This window comes from Alexandromys fortis, unplaced genomic scaffold (assembly GCF_014885135.2).
Source record: "Alexandromys fortis isolate MF-2015 unplaced genomic scaffold, M_Fortis_MF-2015_v1.1 scaffold_139, whole genome shotgun sequence".
In the NCBI taxonomy this organism is placed as follows: Eukaryota; Metazoa; Chordata; class Mammalia; order Rodentia; family Cricetidae; genus Alexandromys; species Alexandromys fortis.
The window spans coordinates 4,098,665-4,114,748 of NW_026068020.1; positions in this window are offsets into that span (position 1 = coordinate 4,098,665).

Sequence of the window (16,084 nt, forward strand, 5' to 3'; positions counted from 1 at the left end):
TGGGCCATTGTCTTTCCCAAAGTCTGGGGGCAGCCTCTGATAACCGAAGTGATGTCTTGATAATCCAAGATGCCCATGGAAGTCTGCTCTCCAAGCAATAACAGAGCAAATTAGACTTCAAACGACTGCAAGCAAGCTGTAAGCGTGTTACCTTATAGAGGAGTCAAGATTAAACCATGCCAGGCGGTAGTGCCGTGTGTCTTTGACCATAGCACTTGGGAGGCAGAGGTCAGCCTGGTCTACAGAGCGAGTTCCAGGACAGCCAGGGAGGTTACAAAGGGAAACCCTGTCTCAAACAAACCAATCAAATCATTCTTCATGTCCCAGTGTTTTCTAAATATAAAGATGGCATGGGTGCTGGAGACGGCTGAGAAGCTAAGTGTGCCTCCTGGTCTTCTAGACCAGAAGACTCAAGTTCAAATCCCAGCGTCTGTGTCGTGCGTCTCACAGCTGCATTGTCGCTCCAGCTCCCGGAGATCTGGCAGGGGACGGCACCCTTATCTGGCCTCCTAGCAGGGGTGGGGGGTGGTGGTGGTTTGGGAGTTATGGGGAAACCAGTACATTCAAACTCCAGGCTTACATTTATGGGGCGTACAGTAGACACGTGAGAGGACCGGATTGTCTACATGACTACTATTGTGCACCTCTGTAGTAGTAGGCATAACCAGGTCACTCAAGAACCTGTTTTATATCTTGTAAACACTGGGGCATAATCGGTATTTTGGCCATCACCAGTCCTTATGTGTTAGGTCAGTCAGACCTGAGGATTGGAGTTGAAACTCTGAGGGGTTCAGCAGGAGCAAGGGGCCTCTCCCAACTGCTGAACCAGAGCTCTCCCTCCGTCTCTCTTGAAAGTATTTTCTCATTTCTCCCTCCATGCCTGATTCATTACCACCCTTTTCATTTCCCGTGCCTGATGTCAAGCACATCTCTTCAAAAGCAAGTGAGCTGCCCTTCACAGTGGACACATACCCCTGCTCAAAAGCTTCATAGGCTCTTGGGTGTCACCTCCGGAAATAGACTCGATAGAGCAATGATCTCAGGAAACCAGGAGCGAAATGAAGTGAAGTTCAATACCATCACAGGAAAAAGAGGGAGGCGTCTGGGTCAACACCCAACCATGGAGAGTCAGGGGAAAGAGCCATGGTTGATTGTCTGGATTTCTGGAATTCCTGATGAAATCTAATCTCCTCTATTGTCCTCAGAAGCAGGAGACAGAGCTTGATGCAGCCTGAGTTCTTTCCAGAAACTTCTATTCGGGTGAAACCATGGTCTTCACTCTGTACCACAGAAAAGAGATTTAGGACAAGTCCTCATGAAGCACAGCCGGAGTTAGTTATGAAAAGATGATCTTATGGTTGCTTTGTTGTCATTTGGAGACAGGACCTCAAGTAGCTCAGGCTGGCCTCGAACTTGATACATAGTCAAAGATGGTCTCAAACTTCTGATCTTCCTGCCTCTATCCCCAAAGTGCTAGAACTACTAGATGTGCCCAGTGATGTAATGAAATGTACTGATACAGGGTTACGTGCTGGCGTGGAGCGTGAGAGAGGGGCATAAGAGGACCACTGTGCATGTGCCTGGGTGGATACAGTGTTCTTGAAGGAGAGTCCCAGCTACCAGGGAGTTGCTTTAAAGGACCAAGTGTAAAGGGAATTATTAATTGAGAGAGGGGATAGAGAATTCCAAGAATTGTCCTTTTTTTCTAGAATAGGCTCACTACTCCCCTTTTTCTGTTCTTATATGAGGTTTCCTGGCTGTGTCACAGTGCCAGACAAGAGAGTTGCCTGATGGGAGAAGGCAGCTGTACAAAGTTAGGGATGTGGAGGTACCAGGGTAAGGAAGCACAGCATGGTCAGCGGTCATCTGGCCCAGCCATGCTAGTTCCAGCGTGTTTGGAGGTGGTCCTGTATAACACAGTTCCACTTTACCCAGCCTCTATCTGCCCTGTGGTCTCCTAGTTCCCCATGGCTGTCCAGCCTACCTGAGTGTGAGCAAGGCCTCTAGGAGGTAGTCAGGTCACCTGGGCTCTAAGACGTGATAAAAAGCTGTGTTAGACCCCCTGTCTGGCCCTTCTGCCATGTGAGAACACACGGAAGATGCCCGTTTTGGAATTTTGGAACAGAGAGGAAAGCCTTCAGCAGACACAGAATTGCTGACACCTTAACATTGGACCTCCTGGCCCCTAGAAGTGTGGAAAACACATCTCCGTTGCTTATAAACTAAGAGCAGCTCACAGCATATTGCCATCGAATCCCAGACTGAGACAGAACACACAAACCTCAACCCCCTCACTGCCTTGTGCTCACACCTACTGGACAAGACTGGGGGCTGGCCCTGGGTCTCGGTTACCCTCACAGCAGGCCTCAGGAAATTTCCAGAAGGATCAGAATCATAGACTTCACCTCCTAAGGGCTACACACAAGAAAGTGCTTTTGTCTAAGCCAATCACACATCCCCATGACTCAGTGCATTTTCTCATGAATTACAGGGCTTACAAGTGAGGATAATGGAGGACCGCTCTGGCATAGCACAGGCTCACTTGGGCAACCCTCTTTATACACCCCTCTTACCACCACCCCAATTCCCTTCATAAAGAAAGAGAACCCCAATGAAAAGACAGCCCATCTCTCTCCATCTGAATTTGAAATCTCTTTTCTCTCCTTGCCAGTCTGTCTTCAAAGTGCCCGGTTCACAGTCACAAGCAACAGAACCAGCTCTTGGCTAATTGTAGAGACAATTAGCCATTTGTTACTTGTCCTAATGAGCCAAGTGGGTAATTGTTTCTGGCTGGAGCTACCAGGGGCACAATCGGTGGTCTGCATTCCTAATTTCTGGTTAAATCTCTTACCTCCTGGCTGGGTGAAAAGCTGGCCTGTGGCTTTTAGAATCCTACTGCTAAGAGCATTTAGGTATATCAGGACCAGAAAGCAGAGTTTTACATTTCACCCTCCTCACGCGCTCAGGTTGATGAGAAAGGTGTTCCTTACAGTTTCTTGTATATAAGACAGCCGAGATGGTACAAGGAACAAGAGACACATTCTTTCCCTACATCCCAGAGAAAGCACAAAACCATAGCCACTCTGCACGCGCACACAGCCACCCAGATGGCCATCTCAGATCTGTACTCCCCAGGGCAGGCATCTCTTCTGACCACTGGCCTCCTCTTCTCTATCTCTGGCATCTGGGAGCTGCAGAAGCTCTCCCCCGAATTCACCATCACCACTATTGATGGGCGGCCAGCCACTGTACTTGCTGTTCCGCACCTCCCATCTCCCTCAGGCCGGAGCTCTAGTTACTCCCTGTTTTGCATTCAGATAGGGCTGGTGATACTTTCTACAAAGCTAGAGGGCAACCCTGATAGCCAGCTGGAGAAGGAATTACCTACCACTTACAGCACATCTATGTGAGGCGTGCAATTAACGCAGGTGTAGATAGAGCGAGCCCTTGAGAAAAAAAGCCCTTGATGCAAGCGCACTGATAAAATTTTGCTAAAACCTAAGACATTTTGCACCTCCCCCACAAACAAAAGCAATTCAGAGACCTTCTTTCCCAAGGAACTAAATAATTCCATTATAGACAAGAAATCTTTCTGTGGTTGGGTTTTATTGCTCTTTACTTCTTGGGAAGGGGGCTACCACCCAGCTCCTAAATAAACCACACATGGAGACTTATTCTTACTTATGAATGTCCGGCCTTAGCTTGGCTCATTTCTAGCCAGCTTTTCTTAAATTACCTTTTGCCTCTGGGCTTTTACCTTTCTCTATCTCTGTATCTTCTCTTTTCTTCTTAGTTCATGACTGTCCGCGTTGCTGGATGACTGCCCCATCTCTGCCATCTTATCTTCTTTTCCCAGATTCCCCTCCTATTTATTCTCTCGGCCTGCCAGCCCCACCTACCCTTTCTCCTGCCTACCTATTGAGTCTTCAGCTCTTCATTAGACCAATCAGGTGTTTTAGACAGGCACTGTAACACAGCTTCACAGAGCAGCATAAAAAAATGCAACGCATCTTTGCATCATTAAAACAAATGCTCCACAGCATAAACGAGTGTAACACATCTTAAAATAATATCCCACAGCATCTGTCTGTGAGAAATTTCGGATCACTGAATTACTGGAACTGGATGACCCAGAGACATATACGTGTGTTTGTGTGTGTGTGTGTGTGTGTGTGTGTGTGTGTAAGGGGGGGCGAGCAAGTATATACACATTTGATGTCAGGGTGGCAGATACACAAAACCTATCATTTGCCTATGACTCCTCTTGCCTTTGTAATGTCGCCTTGTCGTTATAACATCATCTGGTTCCTTGCTTCACCTGCTTGAATGTTATGGGGAAGTAAAAAGTGCTATGTCCCCAACTCTGTACGTGGGTTAGTTGTTCAGTCTGTGAACCACTTCCTACTGCATTCATGTTGTAATGTTGTAATGGCTTTCAGAAGACACACAGGCCCTGGTGCATCATCCTCCTGCCTCATGTAGCTCTCAGGGAGCCCTTAAATACCGGTATCCACCTTCTCAAGGTTATTTGCCTAAGAGCATGCATTAAGTGGGCAATGGACACAAACTTGAACGAGGGCAAGCGGCACAAATTCAGAACTCCATTCTTCACCCCAACATCTGTGGGCCTTGTCATCAGCCATCAGTCCTACAAGCATGGGAGAAAGACAAGGGAACCAGGCACTCTGGAACCTGGTTCAGTCCCCATCACTAAGAGCTGAGGACGCCACTGGAACAAGGTCCACAGATAAGATTAGAGAACTGTGCCGTCATAGTCAGGGTGACTACTGCTGTGAAGAACCCCGTGACTAAAGCACTTTGGGAAGGAAAGGGCTTGACTTACACTTCCATATAACTGTTCAACACTGAAGATGTCAGGACAGGAACTCATGCAGGGCAGGAACCTGAAGGCAGGAACCTGGAGGCAGGAGCTGATGCAGCGCCCATGGAAGACCGCTGCTTACTGGCTTGCCCATCAGGGACCATTCGGCCTGCTTTCTTATCGAAGCCAGGACCACCAACTCAGGAATAGTCCCACCCACAATGGGCTGGGCCCTCCCCATCAATCACTAAGCAATGCCATACAGCTGGATCTTATGGAGGTGTTTTCTCAATTGAGGGTCTATCCTTTCGGATGACTCTAGCTCGTGTCAAGGTGACATAAAACTAGCCAGCACAGACTTAGAGTTAAAACTTGGGTGGTAGCCTACTTGTGACATGGTCACAGAATCTCAGTGGGAATCGGGAGGAAGGCACAGGCCACACCTCTAGCTGAGGAGCCTTTGGTAGTACAGAGTTTCAGAGAGAGAGAGAGAGAGAGACAGACAGAGAGAGGCAGAGGGGGCGACCGGGGGGGAGAGAGGGGAGAGAGAGAGAGAGAGAGAGAGAGAGAGAGAGAGAGAGAGAGAGAGAGAGAGAGAGAGATGGCATCTGGTAGGTTGACTAACCTCCAGCGGAAGGTCAAGGTAGGGCAGCATAAACTGGACTTGATGGGCTTACAAAAAAAGAAAAGAAAAGAAAAGAAAAAGAAAAAAGAACCAATAGGAAAAAGGGCAGGGATCTTTGAGTTGGGGCAGAGGATGAAATGATCAAAGCACATGGTAAGGGATTCTCAAAGGAATAATGGGAAGTGAAGAAAAGCAGAACCATAAGAACAAGCTCTCCTGTTCTCTGGCCTTAGCAGCCTACTAGAGAGATCCCTGGGCAAAAGTAAGACTATCGGCATTGTGTGTAGGGGTGGGGGTGTCTCACGCTGTAGCCTGGGCTAGCCTCAAAGTTGTAATCCTTTCAACTCTCTGTCTGCCTAGGATTTCTGGACACGGACACACATACACACACACACACACACACACACACACACGGAGGGGTGCTAAGACCCTCAGATGTGACTCTTTCGCAGGAAGCCCATACCCCATCCCATCCTTCGATGTGCACGGCCATCCTTTTCTTAACTCTTCACCACCCCCAGCCTACACTGAAGTCTGCATTAAAACGACTTTGCTTCGGACTTTGATTCATCTTGAGGTTCTTTTCTTCAGTGTTGTCAAGAACCCTGGCTTTGCTCAACCTGTGGTTTCTGAGAGCACAGCTGACCGCATTCAGCTTTCTGCTGCCTTTGACCTTGACAGCAGCCTCCCCTTCCATCCTGCTTCTGTCCTGAGCACCTGTGAATCTGTGGGCTGCTTCTGCCTCAGACACATAAGGAGAGCGAAGCTTCACCAGTTGAGGTTCCTCCTCACACAGCTTTGGAGGCTGTAAGAGGATCGCTTCGCTGACTCTTTGCTCCTCTGTCTCCCTTCCCCTTCCAGGCCATTGCATGACTCCTTCCGGAGGAATTGGGAGAAGAGGGAGCCAGTCTCTACATCCTCAAGCCCCAACCCTGGAGAGGGGAACCCAAATACTACCGAGTGTCAGGATCACCTTTGAGATCTTCTCAAACTTGCCTTCTCTCCGTGGACCCCAAGCAGCCATCATAGAGCCCTTCAATCAGATTTGGGGGAGGCCATTGTTTCAGACAGAACTCTGGCTGCAGGCCTCCAAAGACTAAAACCAAAATGGAGTCACTCATGTCAAAGCTTCATGCCAATCAACCTATCTAGGCATGCAAAGAGATGGCAGCCAAACAGCACATGCCAGTTTCTGCTAGTGTGCTCAGACACCCCTGAGGACTTGGGTCTTGTGAGGAGGTAGCCAGGAACATCTGATGTTAATTAACACTACTCAATGTTACAAAAACCAGCATGTTAGTTCAACCCTTTCAGATCCAGATTTGGGGTACCACCAGAACCACAGATTACTAATAAAACCAAATTAGACCTTCAAGCTAAATCCACTGAAATGTTAGCTTCTGACAGAGTAGGATTATCCCGTCCTTACAGAGAAACGAAGGCCAGCTGTTCTGTCCAGCAGCTAATTCTGATCTTATCTACACCAGCCCTTCTCTGAAGCCTCCAGTAGGTGTGGTATCTGCAGACAGGTGGTTCTACGCCAAGGCAATGATTCTCCACTTGGGAGAAGAAGAGGAATAACAGATTTGGGACATACTCAGATTGCAAAAAGTTATTTGATGTTTGTCTGAAACCGAGGCTTACCAGAGAGCCCGCATTTTTACAGGCAGCCCAAAGACAGAGGCAGATGAAGGTGATTTTACCAGAGAGCCTGGATTTTTACAGGCAGCCCAAAGACAGAGGCAGATGAAGGTGATTTCACTGCAAGGATCTGACTTACATCAGGTTTCACACGAAAACCCAGAACTCAGTCAAGTCACATTTTCCCCAACTGCACAGTTGTTGGGGAAAGCGTTTTTTTCAGATCTTTGAATTTTCCACTTAGCTACCAGGGAAGTGTTAGAGATACTGGGAGATAAGGGGTTCACTACGAGAAAAAGATGAGGTGCAGTAGCCCAGGATGGTTTAGAGGGACAGAGAAACTGAAGTTTGCAAACGTGGTTCATAGCATACAAAGAGAGGAAAAGGTACAATGCCCAGGAAATGTCCCAGGAGGCCAGGCTAGACCAAAAGGGTGGGAGGCAATAATGGAGCAGCTGCCCCCTATTCTGACTTTAGCTCTCTAGCACCTGGTTCTGCCAGGCTTTGGTTTCAGCTCCTGAGCTGAAAAACGACAAACCAACCAGCCTAGGAATATAGACGTTACGTAAGTGTTTAATGTGGCTACATTAACTGAATACAAGAGCATGCCTGCTTAGTAGACAGAATGGTTTAGGTCTCTCACTAAACCCAGAGCTAGGCTGGCAGCTGGCAGGCACCAGGCAGCCTCCTATCTCCACCCCGCAGGGCACTGGGATTACAGGTGAGCATGTGCACCCATCCCTGCCTCTTTACGTGGGTGCTAGGGATTCAAACTCAGGTCCTTAAGCTTGGGCAGCAAGTGCTCTTACCCACTGAGCAATTTCAACTAACAATATTTTCAATTTATGAAGGGTTTCTAGGAATGTAACTCCGTGATAAGTCCAGAAACATCTGGATTAAATGAATCCACACACTTTCTTTCTATTATGGGACCAGGTTGATAAACCCATGGTGGGTAGAAGACTTACCCCAGGCAGGTTGGTTCACCCAAGTTTTGTTGTTATAACACACTCCAGTGTAGGCTACAGACCTTGTGTCACACTCTGTTGAGAGCTGACTTTTCCCACAGATTCCAGATACACTAGAAAGCAGCTGTCATTCTCTTAGGTTTCTTGTAAACATGAAATAATATGTTCTATTCTCACTGCTACGAGTCGGGTAGCCACAGGTTTGTGTTTATGCAACAATACAAATACATAAAAGTTTTCATAATTTATTGGTGATCATCTCAAAAATGAAAACCATCTATTAAGCTACCGGGGACTGGTAAAGAAGCTACAGAGTACTCCCAACTCTTTCTGTGACTAGAAAATGAGAGAGAGATTAAAAGCTAGCTCACGAAGAAAGCCTACTGAATGTCAGTTTATGTAAATAGGCATTTGAATTTCATTAAGCTTATGGATAAAATCTGAAGCAAAAAAACAAAACAAAACAAAACAAAAAAAACCCAAAACCCAAACCAAACAACCCTCAATAATATTAGGGATGGCCAATAATGAGGCAACAGGTGCTTTTCTTTGTCTGTTTCCTTAGATTCTGGATTACTAGATTTCTTTTCTTGTTTTAAGTTATGTGGTGTGTTTGTGTAGGGTTTTGTTGTTTGGTTTGATTATTTTGTTTCTTGATACCCCAGACTGGACCGCAATTTACTATGTAGTCAAAGATGACCTTGGAGGGTTCTTGTTGATGCTGTTTCGGAGGATAAACCAGAGAATTCATTCATCTATTTATTTCAATATTTTTATTTTTGTTTATGATGCTATGGATTAAACCTATTGACCTTGAACTCGTGACTCTCCCGCCTTCACTTCTCAGGTGCTGTGATCACAGTTGTAAGCTCTCACACCCAGTCTGTGATTGTCTATGTTTGTTTGTTTTCTCTGGCTACCTTTGTCTGCCAGGACAAAGACTAAACCCAGAAATTTTGTTTGCACAATCTCCCTGTTGCAGCTAACAGGTAGGAACTTTCCCTAACACTCCACAAATAATAGAAGGACAGTGCAAGAATGTGTTCTGTCCTTTGCCAGTCCCCGTTGTTGGAGGACAGCGAGTGTCCAGCATTCCCACCTTGAAAGAGTGATATGGGATGTCCTTCTGTATATGTGTTGCTTTTATTGGTTCATGAATAAAGCTTTTTCAGTCAATGGCTTAGCAGAGTAAAGTCAGGCAGGAAATTTGAATAGAGATATATAGAGATAGTAGACAGAGTTAGAGATGCCTTGTAGCTTCCAGAGGAGAAAGATGCCAGAACATTACCAGTAAGCCACAGCCTCGTGACGATACACAGATTAATAGAAATGTGTTAATTTAAGATGTAAGAGCTAGCTAGGAATATGCCTGAGCCATTGACCAAACAGTGTTGAAATTAATGTAGTTTCTGTGTGATTATTCGAGTCTGGGCAGTTGGGAAACAGAAGCACAGTCTCTGTCTACAAAGAAGTGGCTCTGGGGAGGTGGCCTAGCCAGCAGAGCATCTTCCTTTCTTAGCCTTAGCTATGTGGTGTGCTGGCATCTTGCAGCAGAGGGATGAGGAGGTGGTAGAAGCTGGCGAAGCTGAAGATCAAGGTAGGAGATGCCAATCTCTCTGAAGGTCTTGGAGACAAAGGTCAACCACTTAAGGATCCAGAAAAGGCTCTGAGGTTGAAGTGACATAAGTCCATGTTTTGTGGGCAGCATGTTGTTCTGGTCTTGCAGTCAAGATGCAGAGGTCCTGTTTACAGATAGAAGTCAGATGGTTCTAAGTGGTGCCCACAGCAGATAAAGGCAAGGAGTGTGAAGTCAGTGCTCCAATCAGGAGAGATTTAATCAATCCTATGGGAGTAATAGACAGGGTTAAAGGCTGAAGCTTCTAGTTTAGCCTCTAAACATGGCTACTTACAGGTTGCTTTAATTACTGTTCTGTTATTAGCTGTTCTCCCCTCCTTTGTCATTGTTCTATTGCTGTAACGAGGCACTATGATCAAACCAACTTTTTGTTTATTTGGGTTTGTTTTTTGAGTCAGGGTTTTTCTATGTAACAGTCTTGGCACTTTCTTGTAGACCAGGCTGGCCTCGAACTCACAGAGATCCTCCTGCCTCTGCCTCCCGAGTGCTGGGATTAAAGGTGTATGTCATCTCCACCCAACAAATGCAACTCTTAGATGCTTAGAAGAAAGCTTTTCATTGAGGACCTGCTTGCAGTTTCAGAGGGTTAGTCCGTGATCATCATGGCAGGAAGCAGACAGGCATAGCCCTGGAGAAGTAGCTGAGAGTTTTACATCTTTATATACCAACAGCAGGGAATGGGGGAGAGAGAGACTGGGCCTGAGGTGTGCTTTTGAAACCCCAAAGCCTACCCCAGTGACACACTTCCTCCAACAAGACCACACCCCCAGTCCTCCTAATCCTGCCAAAATAGTTTCACTCCTGGGTGATAAACATTCAAATGTATGAGCCTATGGGATCATTCTCACTCAAACTACTACATTTTCCCATATAGAGCCCATACTTTTGGCTCCCCCATTCATGGGTTCTTTATCTTAAGATTCAATTAGTCAGGCACTGCAAATGTTTTTGGGGAGAAAACACATTGTTTTAACATGCATAGCCATGTTCTCCTCACCATTATTCCCTAAGGTACACACACCTCATCAGGTGTTATACATAACCAGAAATGGTTAAACAAGACAGGAAACATGGTAGCTTATACATCAATGTTAGAGGATCTGATATGAACGTCTGTGGGTCCCAGTATCCTCAGGCTCAGTAAGTAGTCAATTTTCAATGGATATCAAGGGACAAGCTCCTGATACTGCCAGTCTCCTGTGGATCTAGAACCTTCTGTGGGTGAAGTCTATGACCCATCCCACTGAGAAGAATCTTGGAGATGTGATTTCCTTAGCAATGAAACCTGAGCAGAAATAACAGAAATAACTCCATTTTCGACTGAAACTTCAAGGGTTTGGGGGGTATTTCTCCTTGGATTTCTTCCTCATTTCCCTTTAGCCATGAGAGAACTGGGTCCCCCAAATAGCCTGAACCTTTAGAATAGGCTGGGGGAAATGTGTATAGCTGAGCATGGTACTTAGCTTTAATAGTCAACTTCAAACACTCTAGAATCACCTGGGAAGACAGACTCAACTAGATTGTCTACAGCAGGCTGACCTATGGGCAGGTCTGTAGGGGATTATCCTGATTATATTAATTGAGGCCAGAAGTTGCACCCACTGTGGGTGACACCATTCTGTAGGCAGAGGACCCTGGACTGCCTAGGAATGAAGAGAATGAACTGAGCACTAGCGTTCATTCATTGCTCTCTGCCTTTGACTGTGGATGTGACCTGCTGCTGCTTCAATTCTCTGCGGCCTTGGCTTCTCAGCCGTGATGGACTGTGCCCCAGAATCGTGAGCTAAATAAACCCCTTCTCCCTTAGGATGCTTTTGTCTCCTCCTGTGTATTTGTATCCTCCAGCACATGGTGGGCATACTGTTGAGACCCAAGCGCCACTTTCAGAACACAATCTAAATTCCTCTAGTCCAGCCCAAGACACACAAAAGGAGACTCCTCTTCAAGACACATCAAAAGTGAATAAACACAGGGGGCCCCTGCAGCCACTCAACCCAGAGGCTGGGGGAGGTGATGTGACCCTTCCCAGAGGCCAACCCTTATCACTCATGGTGGGGCTTTGTCAGTTGGTCCTCATCTGCAGTTGCTCAAATGTCAGCTCTTCAGCAAAGATCACTTCACAGGACAGGAATGATTGGCACCAGCGATCCCAGGCAGAAGCCTGCTTCCCTGGCAAAGTATGTGCTACAAAACACCCCCACCTTTACCCTGGGCCTCTGAGTGCAGGTTTTCACAGTGCAAAGATAGAACTTTCCATTCAGGGTGGTTTTTTTGCTTTTTTTTGCCCCCCCCCTTTAAAAAATCACTTTTAGGCTGAGATGGAGCTGAAAAAATAATTTTCTATGCACAAAATCCTAAAGCTATGCCACTTGGAGATATTTATCTTTGAGAGAATGTCCACTCACGACCTCACAGTTTCGACCCATTTAAGTTTTCTAACGTAGGTCCCAATTTAAAAACCAAAACAAATAAACATAAAAACCCCGTGCAATTTGCATAAGAAACTCTTAAGAGTTAATGAAAACGAAGGGTTTTCCAGCTCCCTCCTGAGTCTCCTTTCCCACCGGGGTGTCCGCGCGGTTTAACTGAGCTGTCACTTGAGGGGACAGCCTTGAGCTTTCCAGACGCTGTGGCTTGCAGAACTCGTCAGTGTGGTTTCCAGAGCTTTTTGAAAAACACAAACAAAAGCACACCGCAGCAAGCTTTTCCCAGGGCTTTTCCCGGCATGACCAGAAGCTGCACCATTAGCGGTGGTTCCTCGGGGAATGCGCTGAGCTCTCTTTCAAGTCCCCTACTCTCTTGGCACCCTCACTGGCTAAGCGGAGTTTCCCACCCCAGAGGTCGACAAGGCAGTGTGATTTAGGATGGCTGGCAGGGCGGGGGAGCGGTTTAGTCCATTTTCCCCCACCGAATAAATAAACAAAGCCCAGCACGGCTAATTGAGTGGCTTGAGGGCCCTGTGCACCTGAGGAATCCAGGGGTCAGGAACAAAACTGACAGCGGAGTAATGAGGAACAAAGGGTGGTCTGAAGGTTCTGGAAGGGGGTGGGGCGGAAGCTGGAGACACAGAAACATAATCATTCCTGCTTCCTGTAAGCGCAAGACCACAGGCCATTCCTTAGAGGCTTTTCGTGATCTGCCTCCTGCCTTTCACACCGCAGGCCGGGCAGACGTACAAGGCGGGATATTGGAGTACTGCTTTGGAGTTAGAACAAACTCCCGCAGGCTTCGGCATCACGTGAAAACTAGCCTGGGCCAGCTCTGCTTCTGGAATCCTCTCCTGGATGTCAGCTATGCAGATGGATATGGCCGTCACCTGCCCATCTAGAGAGTAAATACGTCACCAAAGTGTTGGTGTAGCACCTGGGGTGAACCCCCCCCCTCCATTGTTTCATTCCCAAAAGTGTTCTGGAAAATGTCACACAAATCCAGTGGGAACAATTCACACAGACACACAACACATGTTCAAATCCAAACACACGTGTGTCCATGACATCCACCCTATGCCCTGTGTCCGTGTACAAACACACATGCCACTCCCCCACCCCCATAGGCTTCTGGGACCAACCTTGCAGGTGGCAACAAAGCCTCCTCTTGTGATCGACAGTGAACAAAAAGAGTTTGGATGAAGACCTGCCACAAAGGAATTGGTATTACTGCTTACCCGTGAGGCCCAAGGGCAAACTGTGTTCACCCTGTCTCTGGGGGCCTGCAGGGAACATGCTGAGGACACCAGAAACCATATGTCTCTACTTCTTTATATTCCAAAGATACTAGGAAACAGAACTCGGTAAAGGAAAATGGATGCACTTGTGGTGTGGTCAACCTGGGGGTAATTTCCTCCCTGCTGTACCTGTGTTACAGGTCACAGAGGGCCGTGGGACAAAGTCTAGAGTATGTAAATTTCCTATGGAACTCATTAGCATAGGGTCCTTTCTTCTGGAGACCGGGACCTGGTTCTCAGGTCAACTCCAGCCCCTCAGTTCTCTCTTGCAGAGACAGTTTTTATTCAAGTCTGGCCTGCAGAGGAACATGAGTCTGTAAAGGTCTCCCATTTTGAAAGAGACAAGAGTCTCAGTTCAGCTTTTTCTTGGCAGGTGTGGTGTGTGTGTGTGTGTTGTGGATGTGTTGTGTGTGCATGTGGAGTATGTGTGTGGTTGAGTGTGGTGTATATGGTGTGGGGGGAGAAATGATGTGTGTGTGTGTATGATATGTGTAGGGGCTTGGTGTGTATGTGTGGTATGTGTGTGTGGTGTGTGTGTATGATGTATGTGTATGTGGTGTGTATATGTGTGTGGTGTGTGTGGTATGTATGGTGTGTGTGGTGTGTATATGTACGTGGTATGTGTGTAATGTGTGTGGTGTGTGTGTGTGGTGTGTGTGCGTGGGTGTGTGGTATGTGTATGGGGTGTGTGTGCGTGGGTGTGTGGTATGTGTATGGTGTATGTGTGTGTGTGTGTGTATGCGTGTGTTGTTAAGCTCTCCACCGGTTCTAGGCCTGGAGGAGTTTACTCCGATCTTTATGGGACTCACATGAGCTCATGTCACAGGTCTATGGAGTGATGGTGGAGGTCAGCCTGCTCTGGGGAGTGGTTTGGAGAGTGCGGGAGGCTCTGCTTCCCTGTGCTGCTTTCTGTCAGCAGATCCAGAGCCCTCTCGGTGTTCCTGCCTTGTTTGTTCCTGAGTGTCCAGGGCTGTGACTCAGAGGGAGGACAGAGATGATAAGCAGATAGGAACTGCTTATGGAGAAGCAGGTGAGAAGAGATGGACCCCAGTCCAGGAGAAGCAGGTGAGGAGGGACGGACCACAGTCCAGGAGAAGCAGGTGAGGAGGGACGGACCACAGTCCAGGAAGTGGAAAAGGCATTGTTCTACCTAAGGAAGAGGTCTGAACTGTCCCTCAGGCTCCAAGTCTTGGGGATGAATAAGACAACCGGGACTTCTGGAAATCAGTTGCATCTCCACAGGCAAAGCATGCTGGGAGCTGGTGTGAAAGGCCAGGCCCAAAGACCACTGGGAGCTGCTTATTCAGAGGGCCTGGTGGGAGCTGTGTTTGACTTGGGCTCAAGCTGGGGCCAGTGATTCACGGCTAACTCATCTGCCACAAGTTCAGAGCCCTTGCAGGCCTGTGACCTGCCCACAGCGGAGGACAGCCCTCTGTGAGGGATCCTCCTCATCCCTGAGGCTTTCTGGAAAATGTAGCCTGGTAAAAAACGGGATGCAACAAGAGAGAGGCCAAACCTCTTCCTCCTTTGGGTGTGGAGAAGCCATATCTGTAGACCCTTTGGCAACTCTTCCAGCTGTGGCCAAACACACAGGTGCTGGGCTGAACAAAGAGGATGTTGGTCCACACAGGTGACTAACTCAGAGCATCAGCCTTGGGACACAGAGGTCAAATAATCCCCATGAGCTGTCAGCACACCCAATGGCAGAATACCTTCAGCCTCCAAAGGAAGCTGTGCTGGGCCTGGCTCTAGAGTCAGGTAGGGCACACATAGCACGGAGTCCACAAGCAACAAGGGTTTGGGGCTCAAAAATACCGGAAAGGCCCTTGGTTAATGAAACAGCAAATACAGAGACAGGCTGAACTGAAGTTAAGCCATGATCTATCAACATACATGTGATGAGGGTATGCCTGCATGCATCTAGAACATACCATCAAGAGCTGTAAAGACAGAGAACTTAGGGAACCCTTAGGGGGAGGGGCAGCACTCTCCTATGTGTGCCCGGTAAGGGCAGTGGTTCTTCAAGGTGTTTGATAGACAATGTCATTGGGAGGTGATAAAGAGGTTTACATACTGAAATGTTTGAGGACACTGGATTTGACTCAATGGGACACTCCTTTAGCTCCTTTACTTTCGGGCCTGCTCTCAAAAATCTGTGGATTTGACCAGGCACCCTTCACTCAGAATCACCTGTGGGAATCGCTGTCTCCTATAGAAATTCAGGGGAAAGCTGGGCCATGTGAGTCCGAGCATGGCCCTTTCTCTGGTGTTGGGCCCCAGAATTTACAGAAAGGAGAGAGGGCACAGACAAGAATGCCACAGTCTGTGTGGCAGGTGATGGCCAGGTGTCCCACCCAAGGAGCAGTTGTTGTACAAAGCAAAATACTAAAAGTTAAAAAAAAAAAAAACCACTCACAAAGTCATTGCTTTTCCCCAAACCACATCATCGAGAAAAGAAAGCTAGTTTCAAAAGTCAAAACAAACACAAGGCAGGCTGGTATTTGTAGTCTTCAAATTACAAAAAAAAAAAGAAAGAAAAAAGTAGGACCACAGCGAAAAGCTTCCTTTTTGATAAATACCAATCTTATTGAAACAGAAAACAAACTCCTGACCTTCTATGACTTCCAAATTCAAGCCCTGAGAAACCAGAGGCAGCAACAATACCACT